The sequence below is a fragment of the Dendropsophus ebraccatus genome, chromosome 10, assembly GCF_027789765.1.
Source record: "Dendropsophus ebraccatus isolate aDenEbr1 chromosome 10, aDenEbr1.pat, whole genome shotgun sequence".
In the NCBI taxonomy this organism is placed as follows: Eukaryota; Metazoa; Chordata; class Amphibia; order Anura; family Hylidae; genus Dendropsophus; species Dendropsophus ebraccatus.
The window spans coordinates 16,933,535-16,949,764 of NC_091463.1; the positions used below are offsets into that span (position 1 = coordinate 16,933,535).

Below are 16,230 nucleotides of genomic sequence, written 5' to 3' on the forward strand. Positions count from 1 at the left end.
GCGTTCATGTGACCCACTGCTCTATTTTTCCAGAAGACTGGCTTCCCTGTTCTTGAGATTTGGGGGGAAAGGAGGGTCTCTACACAACTACCTAGTTAGCTCCTATCCTGTGTATAAGGGATAATGTTGTCATATGGGACTGCCTCTTTAAACTTCTGCTTATTCTGGGCTTAGGAGTCCAGTGGGCGGTCCTACCCAGTGACTGATAGTTATCTCTATGTATTCCAAAGCCAAGCAGGGCAGCGCTGTCCGGTTCATAAATATCAGGGATGTCATGTCAAACTCAGGCCGTCCAGCTGTTGCAAAACTACAAGTCCCATCATGCCTGGACAGCCAAAGCTTTATATATATAGTGCAAGCTCAAGGGATCAGACTCACACCCTGTATAGTCCATCCAATATAGTGCGGTTTATTCATCCCGTGTGCACCAACTGCAAAGGGATCCTAAAGGGATTTCATTGCCGGAGCGCTGCTCTTTTGTTAATGAGGTATCTGTATGTCCACTCATGCAGAGAAAAACTGAAAAAAGACGTACAGCTTATACAATTAAGGCATTGAGTAGGACCACCCACTGGACTCCCAAGCCCAGATTCAGAGAGTTACATTTATAAAACATATAAATCTTTTTTTACACAAAACCATATATCTATCTGCTCAGTATCTCCTGCCCTACAATATGCTGCCATTATGTTGTATTTTGGTGACAGGCTCCCTTTAGGAACGAAATGTTATTTGGATGTTGGTCTCAGGGCCCTAGTACATGGAAATTACGATTACTGATGTCTGTCGTTCCATGTATTATGGTGAATGATTTCAGATTGTTCCCAAAAGCGCACGTTTGCACTCGTTTATCGTTAGTCAGAAAGATCGGTTTGTCTTTTAGGACCCTTATTGCCAACCATGGTTTCCTCTTGGGGACACGTGGCCTAAAGTAATGAACACGCCATATTGATGGTCTTGTAAGAATAGAAAATCGTGACAGCTTTCTTCCAGAAACAGCACCATGCTTGTCCATAGATAGCAGTTCAGTCCTCTTTCAAAGACTGCAGTCCTGCATTACGCCAATGGACAGGAGTCTTCCATAAGTCAGATTTGATGTCTAGCTGGGGATAAAGACGTACACTAGGGGGCCCCAGCACTGCTAATAAGATGCAGCTCAGGGCACTGTCTGGTCACTGGCTGTTTTGCATGATGGATTTCCTTGCATAGTGTGATGGATCTCTATAGGCTGGTGGGTTTCTAGACATACACACATTTCCTATTCAGCATCCTGGGCTACGGAGAACACGGTGTCCAGGCAGCGGCACTGGCGGAGGTCACACAATACATTCCTGTCATGCTTCACAAAATTCAGACTTCAGACATCTCAACCCCCCCTAAGGCTACTGTTAGCGCAGGGCATGGAGACAGGCATTTCTCCTAGTATTACATTTTCAAAGGCTCCTATTCCCAGGAACGGCCTAAATGCCACATGCAATAAAGAGGCATTCACAGGCTCGAGAGGCCAGGATTTGCAAAGTCTCTACTACTTCACAACAACTAAGGATCAAGCTGCAGACAATAATTTCATTGCAGAAGCAGCACCACTCCATTCTATGGACTGTGTCTAGTATTGCAGCTCAGCCCCATTCAGGTGGATGCAGCCAATGGACAGGTTTGGACTTCATAGCAGAGCATGTAACACTGCCCCCTGGTGGCTGCTGAATGATAAGCTGTGGTTTAGACACTGTTCACATGACGTGTGTGTCTTCTCAGGTATCGCTCAATAAGATTTCCCACTTACACCTCTATGTCATTAATAGTTTTTTTTCTTGAAGAAAATTGCTTGCTCTCTGGTGCCACCTATTGAAGGGGGCATCACGTCAAGTGACTAAGGATTATAGCCAAGCCAGGATCCAGTTACCTACACTACCGTTCAAAGGTTTGGGGTTACCCAAACAATTTTGTGTTTTCCATGAAAAGTCACACTTATTCACCACCATACGTTGTGAAATGAATAGAAAATAGAGTCAAGACATTGACAAGGTTAGAAATAATGATTTGTATTTGAAATAACATTGTTTTTACATCAAACTTTGCTTCCGTCAAAGAATCCTCCTTTTGCAGCAATTCCAGCATTGCACACCTTTGGCATTCTAGCTATTAATCTGTTGAGGTAAGCTGGAGAAATTGCACCCCACGCTTCTAGAAGCAGCTCCCACAAGTTGGATTGGTTGGATGGGCACTTCTGGCGTACCATACGATCAAGCTGCTCCCACAACAGCTCAATGGGGCTCAGATCTGGTGACTGCGCTGGCCACTCCATTACCTATGATAGAATACCAGCTGCTGCTTCTGCTGTAAATAGTTCTTGCACAATTTGGAGGTGTTTAGGGTCATTGTCCTGTTGTAGGATGAAATTGGCTCCAATCAAGCGCTGTCCACTGTGTATGGCATGGCGGTGCAAAGTGATAGCCTTCCTTATTCAGAATCCCTTTTACCCTGTACAAATCTCCCACCTTACCAGCACCAAAGCAACCCCAGACCATCACATTACCTCCACCATGCTTAACAGATGGCGTCAGGCATTCTTCCAGCATCTTTTCATTTCTTCTGCGTCTCACAAACGTTCTTCTTTGTGATCCAAACACCTCAAACTTGGATTCATCCGTCCACAACACTTTTTTCCAGTCTTCCTCTGTCCAATGTCTGTGTTCTTTTGCCCATCTTAATCTTTTTCTTTTATTGGCCAGTCTCAGATATGGCTTTTTCTTTGCCACTCTGCCCTGAAGCCCAAAATCCCGCAGCCGCCTCTTCACTGTAGATGGTGACACTGGTGTTTTGCGGGTACTATTTAATGAAGATGCCAGTTAGGGACCTGTGAGGCCTCTCTTTCTCAAACTAGAGACTCTAATGTGCTTATCTTCTTGCTTAGTTGTGCAACGCAGCCTCCCACTTCTTTTTCTACTCTGGTTAGAGCCTGTTTGTGCTTTCCTCTGAAGGCAGTAGTACACACCGTTGTAGGAAATCTTCAATTTCTTAGCAATTTCTCGCATGGAATAGCCTTCATTACTAAGAACAAGAATAGACTGTCAAGTTTCAGATGAAAGTTCTCTTTTTCTGGCCATTTTGAGCGTTTAATTGACCCCACAAATGTGATGCTCCAGAAACACAATCTGCTCAAAGGAAGGTCAGTTTTGTAGCTTCTGTAACGAGCTAGACTGTTTTCAGATGTGTGAACATGATTGCACAAGGGTTTTCTAATCATCAATTAGCCTTCTGAGCCAATGAGTAAACACATTGTACCATCAGAACACTGGAGTGATAGTTGCTGGAAATGGGCCTCTATACACCTATGTAGATATTGCACCAAAAACCAACATAAACATTTGCAGCTAGAATAGTCATTTACAACATTAGCAATGTATAGAGTGTATTTGTTTAAAGTTAGGACTAGTTTAAAGTTATCTTCATTGAAAAGTACAGTGCTTTTCCTTCAAAAATAAGGACATTTCAATGTGACCCCAAACTTTTGAACGGTAGTGTATCTATGTTTTAGGTTGGTGCCTCTCAGCAGTACAAAGCAGGGAGAGATCAAGGCTTGGCTATAATCCCCAGTCATGTTTTAGGATATTGACTTAAAAGGGTACACTGCTAAAAACAGTTTTCTTTCAAAATCAACTGGTGTCAGCAAGTTATGCAGATTTGTAATTCACTTCTATTTAACATTGTCCAGTCTGACACAGGGCTCTCTGCTGCCACCTCTGTCCATGTCAGGAACTGTCCAGAGCAGCAGCAAATCCCCATAGAAAACCTCTCCTGCTCTGGACAGTTCCTGACACAGACAGAGGTGCACTTTCAGACTGGAAAGAATAGACCACTTCCTGCAGGATATACAGCAGCTGATTTTTAAATAGAAGTAAATTACAAATCTATACATCTTTCTGAAACCAGTTGATTTGAAACCAGTTGATTTGTGGGGCATGAATGGCCTATACCTCTTCATAGCCTAATAGTGCTCTCCTTAAGGAGACATATTTCCTTCTCAGTATTACGGTGTAGACATACAGTAGCATATGTTGGCCATGTTAGACACGACTGTATTCTGCAGAGTAGATGTTTGTAGCTGGATGCCATTAGGACCTTTCCTTCCCCCTGTGGTTGCTGCCCATGCCTTGCACATATGGTTGGGGGGATCATCTGCTGCTGGTATTGTCTCTGTGCTCGGATGTAGCGCTCCTGTTTACTACTAATGTGGACGCCGCGCTCTAATATTACTAATGCTTCTCAGGAGCTGCAACCTAGCAGCTTGTAAATCCTGCTTTCTTCCAAGAAGAATAGTCAGCGCTAGTGGATACTTGGCAGCGTTTATTTAAAAGAAAGGATTTTGCTTCTTGGAGGAAGCGGCGATCTCATCTTTGGCCCGTCCAGTAATGAATAAGCCCTTGGAGACAGACGTAAGACGTGCAGTTTCTGGAGGATCCTGTCACACCGCGACTTCTTACTGAACTGAATCGCTTCTTGGCCTCAGCCACCTCAGTTGTTGGAGAGTCTGATCCAACATCCCACCACACAGCCAGGGGATCACCGCTCCCTCCAGGACATATCCTTCTTCCAGAGAGATCATAGACTGAAGATGGAAGAGCCAGGACTACTTCTGGAGGTTCCCTGGGGGGAGGACTCTCCGATTGTCTTTCTGAGGATACGCAAGGGTTAATAAGGGGTGGTTAATAAAGTGATAAAAACATTGTTTTTCGCATGTAGAGACGAATACACAGGTACTGGTATGCCAAGGACACAGATACATAGATAGCCTACAAAAATGCTAGGCATGTTTCCTGGTTTCATAGATTGGTTAGCCATTTTTAATGCTTTTACATTAATACTTCTTTTTCCTGGGTCCTGTGTGAGTGTGACCTTCAGGGTCCTGTGTGAGTGTGACCTGCAGCGTCCTGTATGAACGAGAGCTGCCGGGACCTGTGTGAGTCTAATGTGCCTTGTGTGAGAAGGACCTACTTGGTCATGTGTGAGTGTGACCCTCAGGGTCCTGTGTGAGTGTGACCTACTGGGTCCTGTGTGAGTGTGACCTTCAGGGTCCTGTGTGAGTGTGACCCTCGGGGTCCTGTGTGAGTGTGACCTGCAGCATCCTGTGTGAGTGTGACCTGCAGCGTCCTGTGTAAGTGTGTCCTACCGGGTCCTGTGTGAGTGTGACCCTCGGGGTCCTGTGTGAGTGTGACCTGCAGCATCCTGTGTGAGTGTGACCTGCAGCGTCCTGTGTGAGTGTGACCTGCAGCGTCCTGTGTAAGTGTGTCCTACCGGGTCCTGTGTGAGTGTGACCCTCGGGGTCCTGTGTGAGTGTGACCTGCAGCATCCTGTGTGAGTGTGACCTTCAGGGTCCTGTGTGAGTGTGACCCTCGGGGTCCTGGTTGAGTGTGACCTGCAGCATCTTGTGTGTGTGTGACCTGCAGCATCCTGTGTGAGTGTGACCTGCAGCGTCCTGTGAGAGTGTGACCCTCAGGGTCCTGTGTGAGTGTGACCTGCAGCGTCCTGTGTGAGTGTGACCTTCGGGGTCCTGTGTGAGTGTGACCTGCAGCATCCTGTGTGAGTGTGACCTGCAGCGTCCTGTGTGAGTGGGATCTACCGGGTCCTGTGTGAGTGTGACCCTCGGGGTCCTGTGTGAGTGGGACCTGCAGCGTCCTGTGTGAGTGTGACCTACCAGGTCCTGTGTGAACGAGAGCTGCCGGGTCCTATGTGAATGAGACCTGCCGGGACCTGTGTGAGTCTAATGTGCCTTGTGTGAGAAGGACCTACTTGGTCGTGTATAAGTGTGACCTGCAGTGTCTTGTGTGGGTGTGACCTGCAGCGTCCTTTGTGAGTGTGACCTGCAGTGTCTTGTGTGGGTGTGACCTGCAGCGTCCTGTGTGAGTGTGACCTGCAGTGTCTTGTGTGGGTGTGACCTGCAGCGTCCTTTGTGAGTGTGACCTGCAGCGTCCTGTGTGAGTGTGACCTGCAGCGTCCTGTGTGAGTGTGACCTGCAGCGTCCTGTGTGAGTGTGACCTACTGGTCCTGTGTGAGTTTGACCCGCAGGGTCCTGAGTGAGGGTGACCTGCCGGGTCCTATGTCATTGTGACGTGTTGGTTCAGTATGTGAGTGCGACCTCGGACCTGCCATAGTTATATATTGTGACTGAGGGGTTCTGTGGAGATGGTAAGAAGCCATATTGTGAAACACTGGTTTTAGTGGCAGGTGATAGGGTTGTTTCCAGCAAGGATGGACTGTGATACTCTTGACTTCTCGCTTTCTGTACAGTAAGAGCAGCTGGAGGTTAGTCCTTCAAGGACCACTCTGCTTACCCAGGACATGGGCCGGAGGCTTTATGTCTCACAGTTCACCATCACCACCGCCATTGTGTACATGCAGCGGGTTTATACCATACAATCCTATACAAAGTGCCACATAAAACATCTGTGGCCGGCCGCACTCTTCCTGGCCTCAAAAGTAGAGGAAGAGCCACAGCCACTTGTAGATGTTGTGAAGGTATAATGCCATGCCTGTCTGGGGTCAGACTCTCCCCCACTGGACACTAGAAGAAAGGCCTAGGCCCTATGAACACGTCTGAGGTTGTGTCTGCAGTTGCCGACAGAGCATAGGGCCAATAGATTTCATTGGCCCCATTCACACATCTGTACGTGTATACGGGGCCACGGTCGCTATCTTCTCTGTAGTCTCAATAGTATGATCTGCCGACCACCCTCAGGCCATTAAGGTGAATGTCACCACTGCCGCATACATTGGCATCCCTTTGCTGACATATACCATTGTATACCGCAGGTGGTATTAAGGGGTTAAATAGGTGTCTGTATCTATATAAGCTGCATCTACAATGAAGGAGAAGTCTTGGGAGAGTGTCAGCTTCTCTTAGAAACAAGTTCTATCCTGCATGAAGGAGAGAGCCCTCGCTGGTGATGACAGCTCGCACTAAGTCTCTAATTCCCTGGCATCCGCATGTGCTTATAATGAGAGCTTTCTGTATATAAATCCTATTCCCTCTACTATAGAGCCGGAGCTCCCCCTCCGACCAGAGACTGCAGGCGGGGGCCCTCAGCGGTGGTCACTGCTCTATCCTACTACTACACATATATACAGACCAGTCATCAGGACAGGTCACAGGATGCAAGAAAGCTGCACAGCCAGATTATATCCAAGTCATAACCTCGCCACCATCAGTCTCTATTCACATCTGCTGACCATAGTCACTGTGAGGCTTTGGTAGCCAGGTATAGGGGTGGAAAGTGCTTTCCTTATATATATATATATATATATTGTATGGTATATATTATTAGAGAGCCTTTTGTCATCTTGGAGCAGCCTGTAGTTCCCGGTACATTCTTAGTGTAAATATTCAGAAAGTTAAATGGGGGACAGGGAGTAGGGGGATGCAGCTGCAGATTCTTACTTGTGGTTTCAGGTAAACAGTGTGATGGGGGACAGAGGGAGTCGAGCATTTGGATAGCATTTGGGGATTGACCCTTTTACAGTTCAGCTCTATTGGAGTATAGGGGGCTGTGTTGTTTGTTCAATGATGAAGCAGCTTAATCCTGGAAATCGAAGGGGGGGGGGGGGTTGCTCCTAGAGATTTGTTATAATTTTCTATAGGTTTAAAGCCCTTTAACTGAGAAAAGAAAGCACAATCTAGAAATGATGGAAATAACATAGACATAAATACTGAGGTATAGCAGCATAAAGGGAGCTGTGAGAGAATCGCTCAGCAGTGCTCTTCTCCCACCCCCGACCACCCACTCCTTTTATTAACTCACAACTAATCAAAACTTTTGACCTGGCTCCAGAATATGCCAAAAGTTTATTAAAATTACAGATACACTTTATTTCACTACATGGTGGATCTATCTATCTATCTATCTATCTATCTATCTATCTATCTATCTATCTATCTATCTCCTATCTATCTATCTATCTATCTATCTATCTATCTATCTCCTATCTATCTATCTCCTATCTATCTATCTATCTATCTATCTATCTATCTATCTATCTATCTATCTATCTATCTATCTATCTCCTACCTATCTATCTATCTATCTATCTATCTATCTGTGTGTGTATCCCAGTATGTTGTTCTGTTCGTGTTCGCTCATGATCTTTAGGCGTTCCTGAGATCCATTTTCAGGCTCCTCACCTTTGGCACTCCTTAATGTCTGACCAGTCCGTAACATAATATGTAGAAAGGTTAAATTCCCCTGCAAACATTTCTTAACCTTAATCCTAAGCACAGACAATGGATCCTTCAAGAGAGACATCTCGGTATGTAACTCTGCTTGCCCAGTGTCACCAAAACCCAATTCTGAGGATTCCTTTGTGATGTCTGTCAATATGAGAGAAAGGAGGCTACCGTGACGGGTTACCTGTCTCCTGCTGGCGGGTGCTGAACGCAGTATATTACAGTCAGTAGCAGATTATAATAGGTATCCCAGGGCTACAGACTTATACTTTCAGTGGTGTATTATCTCCAGGCTACAGTTTGGCCATGATCTGCATAAAAATCGCTGCTTTTTACCGCAATTTTGCACAAATCAGGGCAAAACTGCAGCCAGGAGACAGCAGTAACATTGGAGAACATACTGAAGGACCTCATCATGTGACAATGATGTCACCACAGGTCCTTTACAGGCTGCATTATGGAAGAAAAAGACTAAAGCTAGTGCCGTGGGTTGGGGGGGGGGGCAAGTTTGGGCCCATGGTAAAGTTAGTGGTGTAAAGTGAAATCTGGCAACCAATCAGATTCCACTTTTATTCCTCACAGACTTTTTGGGAACTGAAAGGTGGAATCTGATTGGTTGCTAGGGGCAACTGAGCCAGTTTCACGTTACACCATGTTTGATAAATCTCCCCCATAGTACACAGTCCTGCCTCTGATCGCAGCAACATATACTGTGGCCTATGAGTGGTCGATAACAGGATGAGGAGCACTTTCCTAGGCCTTAACCTGAGGGGGGTATAAAGCTGGACCACCAGTGTATTAATGGGGATTTGCTGACCCGATAAGAAGTGGTCGGGGTTCTCTATTGGTTTCAGTTTGCAGCATTGTGATTGCTCCACAACACTGCCACCATGAGGCTGACATTGAGTAGAGCACCCAGCCACTTACGGACACATTTACATAAAAACTTGTTATTAGGGGTCATTTACAGACTGCAAACTCTGGAAGTCATGAGTCTGAATGTAGAAAGCTATGTACAGTATACAGAATCTGGTCCTTACACATTACATATAGATGGGCTGCTCTAAAGGCGGCTGCTTCTCATGTTTCTGCTTCATGTATTTGAGAAGAATCTCCACTAACAGGATCATATGATTCTTAAAGGGGTTGTTCCCACAAATAACATGCATGCTGTAATCTGCGGGGGTCCCAGTGGCTGGACCATCCCCCATTAATTCTCTTTATGTGAGATAATATTCCTGTAGTCTGTTTACTGTCACTTTAAGTGTCCCTGTCACTTCAAAAAAACTTGTAGAGACATGTAAAAAGTTTTGATCGGTGGGGTCTAGTGTTCAGACCTGCACTAATCCCTAGAAGTTGGGGGAGATAGAGATCCTGGCTGTATCAATGATTTGTGGGGGTCCCAGCACTGAGACTGTGACCCAGCAAACTTTTCATATGTCAAAAAAATTTAAAGTGACAGTGCCCATTTAATTCTGACTCACAGGTTTGGTCACACAATCCTCTGGTACTGTTGCATTGAGTAATAATATGCAAATTACAGACACTGTCTCTCTATTGCCACCTATAGGTTATATATAGGTATAGGTAATGCCCTTAAAGGGGTACTCCGGTGAACATCTTTTTCTTTCAAATCTGATCATTTCAGAAAGTTGTATAGATGTGTAATTTACTTCTATTTAAAAATCTCCAGTCTTCCAGTACTTATCAGCTGCTGTATGTCCTGCAGGAAGTGGTGTTTTCTTTCCAGTCTCACACAGTGCTCTCTGCTGCCACCTCTGCCCATGTAAGGAACTGTCCAGAGTAGTAGCAACTCTCTATAGAAAACCTCTTCTGCTCTGGACAGTTCCTGACATGGACAGAGGTGTCAGCAGAGAGCACTGTGTCAGACTAAAAGGAACACACCACTTCCTGCAGAACATAAAGCAGCTGAGATTTTTTAAATAGAAGTAAATTACAAATCTATATAACTTTCTGAAACCAGTTGATATGAAAGAAAAATAATTTTGCCGGAGTACCCCTTTAACTGATGAGGAATATTAGCCAAAGCAAGGTAGCTACCTGTAGGTGGCACCAGGGAGACGGTTTCTCACTTGGTAGGGGAGAGCTACATGCATGTGGTCTTACAATGGGAAATGTTGTTGCAGAAACACACTACAGCCCTATCTTCTTATGATTCACATTGTAGATACATTACATTCACCAGAGCTGTATTCATAATTCTGCAATATTCCAGCATTGTTACAATGAATTGTATTCTGGGAACAGATTTTCTGATGGAAGAAAGACTGACTCATGGCAACTTCAGAGGCTAGCTAGGCTATTAGGGAACTGATGACAAGCTTGTTGGTGGTTTCCAATAAACAACTAGCAGACCCGTGCATGCAGCTCTGGAGTACCATACAGGCTCAGGATTGGTGCACAATAAGTAATGCAGTGTTAAGTACACACATATATATATATATATATATATATATATATATATATATATATATATAGTCTCAGCCTAACAAAGACTTTGAGGCTGATCTGCTCAGAGCTATTTCCTAGCATTCCCTGCAGCGGCCAGGAAGGAAATCTCCCTCCCCAAATCTGGGAATGTGTTCTGAGAAGAAGGAATTCTGTCAGCTGGTGACAAAGAAGAGGTTGTGTGGAGCGCTGGAGATTTCTGGGGCTTCCTTGGTCCTGATAGGAGATGTTTCCATCAGGAAAAGCTTCTGCTGGCTGTTTGTTTTTGCTGGGTCTTGAATGATGGCTTCTTAGTGTGCACACAGGGCCAGTGATGAATGGCTGTGAGGCCAGCCGCTGCGGACCCGCTCCAAACACCCAGCTTCTTGTCTCACCTCCTCAGCAGCCTCTTCCTGCGGCCACCTCGCACTCTCCACCGCTGAAGAATTGTTCCTTTGTCAGAGAAGCCTGAGCCCCATTCATGTACATGGGCTGACAGCCTGATGGTGGCACACATAGAGGATCAGGAGTCACAGATCTACACTTCCTATCAGGCATTTGGCTGTCCAGGCATGATGGGAATTGTAGTGGTGTAACAGCTGGAGGGCCGCAGTTTCCCTATCCCTGCATTAGATGACTGGCTGGTCCAGGGGAAAACAATAGGTTTGGCTAACACATTTCTAAAGCGTATGGGGGCCTAAAAGAGACCCTGTCAGGTCCCCAGTGCCTCACCCCAAGGTGAGGAGTACAATGTTCAGACACTTTTCTCGGCTCTGCAATGCCGCATAGAGCTAAAATAACAACATTGCATGATGTGAATGCTATAGAGTCACGGGGGAAGGGACACAGCAGCCCCTAGTCATTTGGGAGGGGACACAGCAGCCTCAGTCATAGAGGGAGGGGACATAGCAGCCCTAGTCAAAGGGGAGGGGACACAGCAACCCCAGTCACAGGGGAGGGGACTCAGCAGCCCCAGTCACAGGAGAGGGGACACAGCAGGCCCAGTCACGGTGGAGGGGACAAAGCAGCCCAGTCACAGGGGAGGCGACACAGCAGCCCCAGTACCAAGGGAGGCGACACAGCAGGCCCAGTCACAGGGGAGGGGACACAGCAGCCCCAGTCACAGGGGAGGGGACACAGCAACCTCAGTCACAGGGGAGGGGGACACAGCAGTCACAGGGGAGGGGACACAGCAACCTCAGTCACAGGGGAGGGGACACAGCAGTCACTGGGGAGGGGACACAGTAGCCCCAGTCACTGGGGAGGGGACACAGTAGCCCTAGTCACAGGGCAGGGGACACAGCAGCCCCAGTCACTGGGGAGGGGACACAGCAGCCCCAGTCACTGGGGAGTAGACAGCAGCCCCAGTCACAGGGCAGGGGACACAGCAGCCCCAGTCACAGGGGAGGGGACACAGCAGCCCCAGTCACAGGGCAGGGGACACAGCAGCCCCAGTCACAGGGCAGGGGACACAGCAGCCCCAGTCACTTGGGAGGAGACACAGCAGGCCCAGTCACAGGGGAGGGGACATAGCAGCCCCAGTCATGGGGGAGGAGACACAGCAGGTCCGGTTACAGGGGAGGGAACACAGCAGCCCCAGTCACTGGGGAGGGGACACAGCAGCCCTAGTCACAGGGCAGGGGACACAGCAGCCCCAGTCACAGGGCAGGGGACACAGCAGCCACAGTCACAGGGAAGGGGACACAGCAGCCCCAGTCACAGGGGAGGGGACACAGCAGCCCCAGTCACAGGGGAGGGGACACAGCAGCCCCAGTCACAGGGGAGGGGACACAGCAGCCCTAGTCACTGGGCAGGGGATACAGCAGCCCTAATCACGGGGGAGGAAACACAGCAGCCCTAGTCACAGGGGAGAGAACACAGCAGGCCTCAGTCACAGGGGAGGGGACACAGTGGCCTCAGTCATTGGGGATGTGACAAAGCAGCTGGGGAGGGAACACAGCAGGCCCAGTCTCAGGGGAGGGGACACACCAGGCCCAGTCACAGGGGAGGGGACACAGCAGCCCTTGTCACAGGGGAGGGGACACAGCAGCCCCAGTCTCAGGGGAGGGGACACAGCGGCCTCAGTCTCAGGGGAGAGGTCACAACGGCCCCAGTCACAGGGGAGAGGACACAGCAGCCCCAGTCATGCTCTCCGCACCCTCCTCCTGCCCAGACTGACTTGATTCGCAGCCTGAGTGCATGTAAGCCACATCACATAGTACAGAGGAGAATAGTGTCAGAATCCTGGTCTGCTCTCTTGTCAGGTCCTGGGGACCATCTATGAAGCACCAGGTACCGTCAGATTCTCTGTAAGACTTATATAGAAAGGGGCAGAAAATGAAGATCACATCGACACCTGTACTATTGGGTAAATCCTACATGGAGGTAGATACAATACATTATTTTATTATTATGCATGGGAATCTAGTGTTAGTAGTAGTATTTAGTATTCTTAGAAATGATTCAAAAAAGGTCATCTATGACTCAGATCATCTATGACTCACAGCCCTCCAGTTGTTGTAAAACTACAACTCCCATCATGCCTGGACAGCCAAAGCATTGAATGATGGATATTGTAGTTTTGCAGCAGCTGGAGGGCGAGGAGTAATACCAGCTCTCTGGCTTGCACCAGGCGTAATGTAGTCTACAGTTGTATAATCCAGCGGTAGAGTGAGTGAATCTAATGAATCAGCCATTGATTTATTTAGTCTTGTAAACCTTGTTCCGCTTTCCAAGCGTTCTCCTTCCCCAGATAAGTCTGTAATAAGACCCCGGACGGCCTCCTTGCAATCTCCTCCAGGGAGCTGGAACCACTTTCACCAGACTTAATGAATTGATGTCCGATTTATGCGATTCACAATGGAAGATTACTTCCTGAAGGCGGGCACAGCTCCGTCCAGCACCTGTTGGGTGGATAGCAGGTCATAGATATGTATGTGTGAAGCCTATTCCCAGAGCCGTCGTATTGTGGAGTACAGCTGCGTGTGTGCACTAGGCTCTGGATTGAAGGTTGGCCGAGCTTCCACTATATGAAACAATGAATACGAAGGATTCCTAGACATTACACTGTAACTTATTAGAAGCCTGGCTCAGCTCCTGGGCTCCAGTCCTATATGGATCTTTTGGGCTGTCCTTATGCCCAAACCCATTAGATTATAGAACTTACTATAGCTACTATCAAAACCTAAACAAATCAATAGACCTAGCTTATAAAGTAGTCGCCATCCCTATCTTTATTACAGTTAAAGGGGTTCTCCGGTAAAAAAAAATCTAAATCACTGATATCAGAAAGTTTCACAGATTTGTAAATAATTTGTTTTAAAAAAATCTCAAGTCTTCCAGTACTTATTAGCTGCTGTGTGTCCTGCAGGAAATGTTGCATTCTTTCCAGTCTGACAACATGCTCTCTGCTGCCCCCTCTGTCCATGTCAGGAACTGTCCAGAGCAGTAATAAATCCCCACAGAAAACCAAATGGGGCAGCAGAGAGTACTGTGTCAGACTGGAAATAATACTCCACTTACTGCAGGACATACAGCAGCTGATGAGTACTGGAAGTAATTTACAAATCTATATAGCTTTGATTGAAAAACATTTTTTTTGCTCTGGAGTACCCCTTTAAGGGCCTTTTAAGTGTTGGTGCCCAGTGATCAGCTGATCAAACAGTCACCAGCACCGCAGGGATGATCACTGCCTGATGCCTGTGATCATCTAATGAACAAGCAATGAATTAGCTGATCACAGGGATCAGGCAGTGATCACCCCTGTGGTGCTGGTGACAGCGATGGAAGTAGATGGCCACAAGCGATTGTTTGGGAAGCCGTTCACCACAATGGCAAGTTTACAGTAATGCCATTGATGTCGTAGGAATACGGTAAGAAGGTTCGAGCCAGTCCAGCAATGAGAGGTCTGACGCACATAGAGTAAGACTGGTTAGCCCCCATTAGATCATTCTTTCCAGGTCTTATAGGATGAGCCTATTTAGCAGCAGCGTCCAGGCAGAGATGGCTTGGCATTTGTATTTTCAGGAAAAGATGAGGTGATGGACCCTGGTACTTTTCCTACTCCGAAAGATCCTAAGAATTGTACAAGTGTAATCTCCCTGACCCCAGAATATATCCGTCAGCTTTATGTAAGTGCAAATCCTTGTTCCTGTGTAGACGCGGACGACTCATGCTTTCCATGAAGCCTTCACAGCGTACAGAATCCAAATGTTGCCGGCTTAGTATAGGAAGGAAACCAGCAGACTAGTAGGAGTGAGGCCCTTATCCCTGAAACGCGTCATGTAACCCTTCCACTGCCAGAGGGAACAACACACATACAGACCACCTGCAAGTCACACAAAGCTGTCAGTGAGATGTCACAGTTCAGTATGTTTCCCCATAGCTGGAAAGTGATACCGCACAATAACTCTTCTAAGCCTGAACTCATATGCTGCACATTGAGACATAACCAGATCCAAGCAGATGGTTAGAAAGCAACGGGACGGGAAGTGGCTACAGATCACCTGCAGAGTCTGACCCACATATAAAATACCATTCTTAAAGGGCTCGTCACTGGCTCTAACATTTTATGACAGTCCTCACTTTCCAGCCTTCAACTTCTGTGTCAGTGGCGACATGGTAGCTGAAATCTGGCACATACCCCAGTGTCACATGGTACTCCCATCAATTAGACTATGCCGACTGTGAAGACACTTCCCGAAATAATCCACAATGGAAGCCTGTGGCTGCTTCCCCCTGTGAACTACAGGGGGCAGCACTGGTGTCTGGCGTATCATGAAATAGCATCATCCCCTATATATGTGATAAACCATCTAAACCCAGCCAGGGAGTAGTTTGTAATCCCAACACTTGAAGGAATTTTAAGGGCCGATTCATTTTCTTTTTCAATGTGACATATTTTTTTTCCCTTTTCCCCTTGAATTAGGTTTTCATCAAGGCGAAACACTAATTTGTTAACATTGGGACATTTAAAGGGATTATCCAAGATTGGAAAAACATGGCTGCCTTCTTCCAGAAACAGCTCAACTCTTTTGCTGTAGTATGGCAGCTGTATTCCACCACAGTTGTAATACCACACACAACAATGTTTTTCCAATCCTGGGTAACCCCTTTTAGCTCCGCCTCCTCAAAACACCCACGGTGGCAGGGATTTATATTAGCCTCACCTCCTTTAAGGCCTAACATGTGCAATACTGTCTGGGTGGAGTCACACCTTAGTTTTCCCCTTTACATAGCCCTGAATGATACCACTAGTAGACTTGGGGGGGGGGGGGGACCACCATCTCACTGTGTGCCGTCTGCATTGTATTACCTCTTCCCTCTGGGCACTGCGGAGTTCCGTGCAGCCTCACTTGTCTCATTCATAACTCTATTTACTCTATTATATTCTCTATTTCTCTAGGTTTCTTGGCAACATAATAAATGACTGGTTACTTTATCAACTGGCGGCCATCTTTTTTTTATTATAATATGGCACATATTACAGATCACTGCGGGAGGAGAGCTAGTGCTCCTCCACCAGATTCCCTGACAGCCTGTGAGAGTTGTAGTTTTGCCATTGG

The 16,230-nt window shown here is 46.9% G+C and overlaps 1 protein-coding gene across 1 annotated transcript in view; it reads left to right on the forward strand.

Moving 5' to 3' along the window:
• COL27A1 (collagen type XXVII alpha 1 chain) overlaps positions 1-16,230 on the forward strand; it is a 225,796-nt gene that overhangs the window by 147,092 nt on the left and 62,474 nt on the right. The gene's annotated exons all lie outside the window — the stretch shown is intronic.